Consider the following 6,431-nt stretch of genomic DNA (forward strand, 5'->3'; position numbering starts at 1 on the left):
TGGGCTTCTTTGGAAGATCACATACTTTCCCTCCAGTTGGAATTCCTCAATTGATGGAACTTCAGCTCATATCTCTTGGATCAACTGGTTCCCTTTGGACCAACCTTGCTTGGTGGTTGGACAAAGACAATACTACAGCTGCTGTTCCATTTCTTTTTCCGGTCCTGGATCTTTTAACCAATTCTTCTCTTGTGGGTTGGGGTGCATATTTCAATAACCAGGAGATTTCTGGGAGTTGGTCATTGGCTGAATCCAGATTTCATCTCAACATTTTGGAGCTCTTAGCTGTTCCTCAAGCTACATCTCTTTTTCCTCCATCTTCTGAGGGGGTGGGGAGGTGGATTTGGTGCATTCCAACAACTCCACAGAGGTCTCATACATCACCAAGTAAGAGGGTTTCTTTGTTTTTGAACTCTTTAGCTTCTATTCTGAGCCCATGAGCACTGGATACAGCTCTTGGCTTGACATATTCCTGATGCTTTGAATCTTATTGCATATCAATTATCACGTCTGCACAAGGTCATTGCTATGGAGTGGTCCCTCGATCCTCCAGTTTTCCAGTGGTTATGCTCTCCTCTGGAAACCCTGCACATAGATGCATTTGCCACCCATCAGAACAACAACCTGCCATCTTTCTGGTTTCTGGCTCTTCATTCTCAGGCTTTAAGGGTAAATGCCTTCAGTCAAGAATGGAGGGACTTTCACATTTCTGCCTTCCCTCTTTTATGTTTCTTCCCCAAAGTAATCTCCCTCATCCACACCACTGTGTCAAGTTCTCTTGGTGGCTCCATTTTTGCTGGCTCAGCCTTGGTTGCCTCTTCCTCTGTTTCCTTCTCTTTTTTATCAACCTCATTAGGACATCTTCCATCCTGCCATTCCCACCCTCTGGCTTCACACGTGGATTTTGTCAGGTCCCTTGCAAAAAGACACTGTGTGTTGCTTCTCTCAGTCCAACCTTCCACATTGGTGGTTTACCAGCGAGGTTGGACTACTTTTTATTGTCATTCTCTCTGACATGGTTTCTGCCTCTCCTGTCCTTCCATTTCTTACCTTTCCCAGTTCTTCACCTGGCTGTTCAATCAGGATGTCATTGAGATTCCAACCAGGCACAGGAAAGGCACAACAAGGATGAAGAATATGAAAGGAAGGAACAGGAGGGAAAGGAAGGGAGAGGTAAAAACCCAACCGAATCAGGTAAACTAAAAAATGTTAAAAAAGGCTGCTGTAAAACCAGAAACTTTCAAAACCAAATTCATCCTTGTTGTGCCTTTCCTGTGCCTGGTTGGAATCTCAATGTCATCCTTTTTGCCTTTTCCCAAACTTCCTTTGAACCTTTGGCTTCATGTTCCCTATATCATCTTTCTTTGAAGACCTGTTACCTTCTCCTCCTGGCCTGTGGTCATCATAAATCTGACCTTTTTGCGATAAATGTTTCCTGCACCCTTTATCATAGTAAATATATTGTGCTATAGCCAGACCTTTCCTTGCTTCCCAAGACCTCAGCTGCCTGTGAGGGAGATTCTGCATTTGCACCCATCTCCATCCCTACTATTTTACATATTTATTACAGTTCAGATCTGGATTGCCTCCTATGTCTGTGCGGACTCTGTGGTGCTATGTGGGTTGTACAGCTTCATTTTGTGGTTCCCATTCCTGTTTATGTATTCCCTGAAACCCTTCTGTGTCACGTGACCTCTCCCCCAACACCCTTACGAGTTGGGTTCATCAGCTTATTAAAGTGGTTTACTCTTTCCTCTCCTTGTAAGGGTGTCAGCTTTATTCTGTCTCATCTCATCAGATTCTACATATCATCATGTCTCTAGCAGCTCATCTCCTTCATCCTCTAAAAGAGATCATCCAGCCTGGAATGTAGACTACTCTCCATACCTTTGCTGCTTGTTATTTACACCATATGGCTGGATATCGTCTACCTACTGTGGCAATTCTACATGTACTGGTTTGATTCTAACTTGGGTAAATGCCTTTTTCTGTCATGTTTCTTTCAGGGGTCTCCATTTTCTTTGATATATATTCAAATCCTGCTCAGTGGGAAGTGTTGTCTGGTCAGGTATACTTTCCTCTAAACCTGCACTAAATACCTTGAAGGTTATAATGCACAGTGCTGAGATGGGGTGTTTTGCAAGATCATTAGAGGCTCACCTGGTAGTATATCTATCTATTTCTCGCTTGTAGAATTCTGATGAATACGTGGCGGACTGTCACTCATGGACTATCATGAGTAAAGCAAAAGGGGATTGCTGCCAATCCCTGCAACTCCTTTGATTGAATAAATCAGGAGTGGTCTGCTTTTCAAAGTAAGGTTTTGCAGTACTTTCTCAAGTGTGACATTCCTACTTACTCGAGTGGAGTTTGGGAGTCTTTGCCATTTCCTAGTTCCTAGCCACTGAGGTGGTCGACTATGGAGGCTTCCTCATGAGTCTTGAACATACACATCATAACATTACATATCACTCCATTATATCGAGAAGAGGGCAAAGCTGGGAACCCTCCTTCCCTCTACCCCTGGAGGTTTAATCCCAGGTGTGCTGATGTTGGTGAGAGATGGAACAGCCAACACTAGATCCTCATCAATATGGGGTTCAGGTAGACAGTGTTCTGTTCGTATGGTTGAGACTGGCAGATACCCCTTCTAGGTAATTCTGGTTGCAAGATGTTTCATTTCCCTGCTCCTACGGTTGAGCTTGGGGACTTCATCTGCCTCGTAATACCTATGATTGAGCAGTTGTTCCCCCTTCTCTTAATGTTGGGTACTTGATGTTTCGTCCCTGTTCTTACGGTTGAGTTAGAATCATTATTTTCCTGCTCATAATGCCAGGTATAGGATGATTCCTCTTTCTTATTGTTGATTTGAGGCTCAGACACAGCCCGTAAGTATGGGTTTGTTTTGTTTTACTTTTTTAGTTTTTTTGAAATATGCTGTTGGCAACTTACTGGTTTGTGATAACCAGAATCTAAATTTTATTCACATAATTTCTTTGGCTTTCAACAATGTAAAACTATATTATAATATTTGTGTATATTTCTATTGATCTTTATTTCTAGAATTCTCATAAAAAGTTTAAAAGGAAATTTCTGTAAAAAGTTATCCACTCTGTTTTTATAATCAATCATAAAAATATTTTAATAATATGCTACTTTTAATAGGTTGATTGGAGTATGTGGAAAACAAGGTTTACTACATATTGAGAATAATAATAATAAACTGATGATTTCCAACCTTAGAAATTGGATTCTTGAATTCATATTTTAACTCTTGGATATACGTAAGATCAAACTTTTAAAGATGTAAACACCTTCCTAACCAGTGACTAACTATATATATAGTTGTTTAAAAAATTACTAATAATGCAGATGAATTTCACTTGTTAAAAGTTATTAAAATAATTTTCTTCAGTTGCAGGTGCCAAGCTTAATGCTTTGGAATTCCTTTAGCATCAATATTGGGAGATAATGAAATTCCACAGTCCTTTGGGCTCACAAACATCTCTTTCTGCTGCTCACACAGGTGTGTTTTCTCATTACAAGTTTTAAATTAAGAACTCCAAGTAAAAGCAGTTTCTTAAAATGTGTAAATTTTGCATTGTACTGTAAATCTTTGTAAAGTGCTTGCTGTTGTAAGATTAAAATATTTTACCAAGAAACTTGAAGAATAACTCCCACAAATTCCTAAATATTTCTAATAACTGGCTAGATTTGAGTAACAAGATACCAACAAAAGCTTGATGATACACATATGTATCTCTGTATATACCCCATTTACAGAAAATGCAGTAGTTACCTGTGGACTGGTTAGGCTCTAGAATATCGTGTCTACAGATAAGCTAGGTAGAGGAACATACAAAGTAGAAGGTAAATAATCTTATAAAAGGTATTGTAGTTAGAAAATGGTGACTGATTATATTGATAAAATACATAGGAGTTGAAAAATTAATTGATGTACCTAAACTATATATAGATAGATATAATTTTGCATATCTTAAATAATTCCTGATGCACATATTAGTACATGATCTGCTATATGACTGACTTTACAGATTTACTTTGTGATATAGAGTGTATTTTGGATAACATAAATTGATAGGTATATTGTTAATATACATATATGCATGTACATATACATATGTATCTCTCACTGTATTTCATTTTCAGGTAACACTATTTACCTTATACATATACATGTGTGTTGTATATGTAAATAAATATATCTGTGTGTGGAGTTATTGGAAGCTTTTTCAAAGTATTCATAAAATTTAAAACCATCTTGTTAATCTTTGATGATGTTTTGTTTTAGGTCTGTTTGACAATGTTTTCTGTAATATTATGATGTAATTAAGTATATCTTTAACTTTATTATAATGAGAATATATATATAACCTTGTAATATTTAACATAAAAAAGTAAAAGTGTAAAAGGAAATGTTTGTAATCAATTGAAGGCTGTGCCAGACATACCTAAATTTTGACCATAATAGATACAGCATTTATGAGATCCACCACTTAATATGTGAAGGTGGAAAATTTTTATTTTTAATTAGTAGTTTCATATTTTATTTTCTAACCTTAACATAGACATTTTCTGTTTGGTTTGTGTGTGTGTTTTTAAATAGTTAGTTCTGCAGATTTTTCTGTTTGTTACTTACTGTAAGTAAATTAAAAAAACAACATGATTTATCTTTCAGTGTAATCAACTTTTCCCAACAACTTCTGAGCACCAGCTTTAGTGATGAAATTAGTTGTGTTGATATGCTTGTAGTTTCTCTTAACATAACACCAACGGGCTTTTCACACTTTTTAATAATAAAACTGAGTCTTCAAATTATTAAAATTGTAGTTTTCAAAATGGGATCAATGTAAGTAAGCCCTACCATTTAATTAAGCAGTGAACTGTAAACACTACTGAGTCAGCAAATTGTTAGCATTAACAGATTTTCTGCATAACTTATTCGCTATTCTGTAAAATTTAGATAGAGTTATGCCAAAACTGGTTGATTTTAATGTTACCAAATCACTGTTCTTGAAGTTTTAAAGTAAATCTAAATCAGATAATTTTGTTATTTTTCATAGGTGGTTCTTAACCCTTCCAGTAACTGATATTTATTGCATACATGTTGCTTCATTAAAATGCTTTGTATGATAGTTATTAGGTATCTTACAGGTAAGTATGGATTATGTACTTCAGTAACATTTAATTTGTTTTTCTTTAATTATAATAGTTATAATAATCTACATTTTAAATTCTGATAAGATACAAAATAACTGAAGTCATAAAAGTACTTGACAATATTGTAAGTTTTATGTTTCTATTTGATGGAAGTACAGTATGAGACAAGATCTTTTTGTCATCTTGTGTTTTTATTGAAAGATTTTATAAATTTTCTTATGTATATTATTTTTAATTTATTTCTGTTAAACATAGAAAGTGATATTTGAATGGCCAAATTATTTATATTTTGAACAAGGTTAAATTTATATAAAATGTTTTAAAATATAACTAAAATTATACTGGCATTACAGAGGCTATGGTACAAGCCACAATGGAAATAGAAAAAAAGAAACTTTCATTCTTTGATGTGATGTTTACAAAAAACAAAACAAAAACCACAGATGTGGGTAAATACCTTGACTATAAATCAAACCACCCCAACAGCATAAAGACATCATAGGCTGCTGAGTTTTCAGAATGAGTAATAACAAAGAATCTGGGGGGGGGGGGGTCACATTACTACAACCCACCTTAACAATGGATGCCTAGAATGCTTGATAAAGAATAAAATAAGGAAGATAAATAACAAAAAAATTACAGGCACGTAACCATATTCCACCTATGTCAGAGGTCTTTCTGAAAGAATGCAGAGAATATGTAAACAACATAAAGTTGGAATATTAAGTTGAAGCCTCAACACAATAGGATCACAATTAATACAAGCCAAACCATTTAAAGACCTAGTGAAGAGGAAAAACACCATTTACAACATCCTTTGTGAATTTGGTTACAGTACATTGGAGAAACAAAAAGACTAATAATAGCAAGAACTCAAGAACATAAAAGATATACAAAACTGTAATAGTGTTTTATCTGCAATAGCCCATAGTGCCAAGAAAGACCGTACAATTAATTGAAATAATAGGATAAAAACCACACATGGAAAAAAGAAAGATTAAAGAAACCTCCTACATCAACCTAACAAATAAATCTGCAAAAAATTGGATTCTGCTTTTGAAAATGTTCAACAGCTATTTAATTCAAGTTCAACATGGGTGAGAACCCAGTTGAGTGGATTCCTGGTAACTACCAATAAAGAAATAGTTCTTTTAAAAAATTCACTGGAGACGAGAGCAGATTAGTGGCTGAAACAGGATAAAACTAGTTAGTAATTAATATATATATATATAATATATATATATATATAA

General features: G+C 35.2%; 1 long non-coding RNA gene across 2 annotated transcripts in view; it reads left to right on the forward strand.

Moving 5' to 3' along the window:
- LOC111087010 overlaps positions 1–6,431 on the forward strand; it is a 38,808-nt gene that overhangs the window by 9,391 nt on the left and 22,986 nt on the right. Inside the window, exons 3-4 of one of the 2 annotated variants that reach the window (XR_002611736.1) lie at positions 3,416–3,526; positions 3,784–3,870. This is a non-coding gene — a long non-coding RNA (uncharacterized LOC111087010). The remainder of the gene's footprint in view (positions 1–3,415; positions 3,527–3,783; positions 3,871–6,431) is intronic. The other variant, XR_002611735.1, reaches the window with a different exon arrangement.

This window comes from Limulus polyphemus, unplaced genomic scaffold, assembly GCF_000517525.1.
Source record: "Limulus polyphemus unplaced genomic scaffold, Limulus_polyphemus-2.1.2 Scaffold1635, whole genome shotgun sequence".
Lineage (NCBI taxonomy): Eukaryota > Metazoa > Arthropoda > Merostomata > Xiphosura > Limulidae > Limulus > Limulus polyphemus.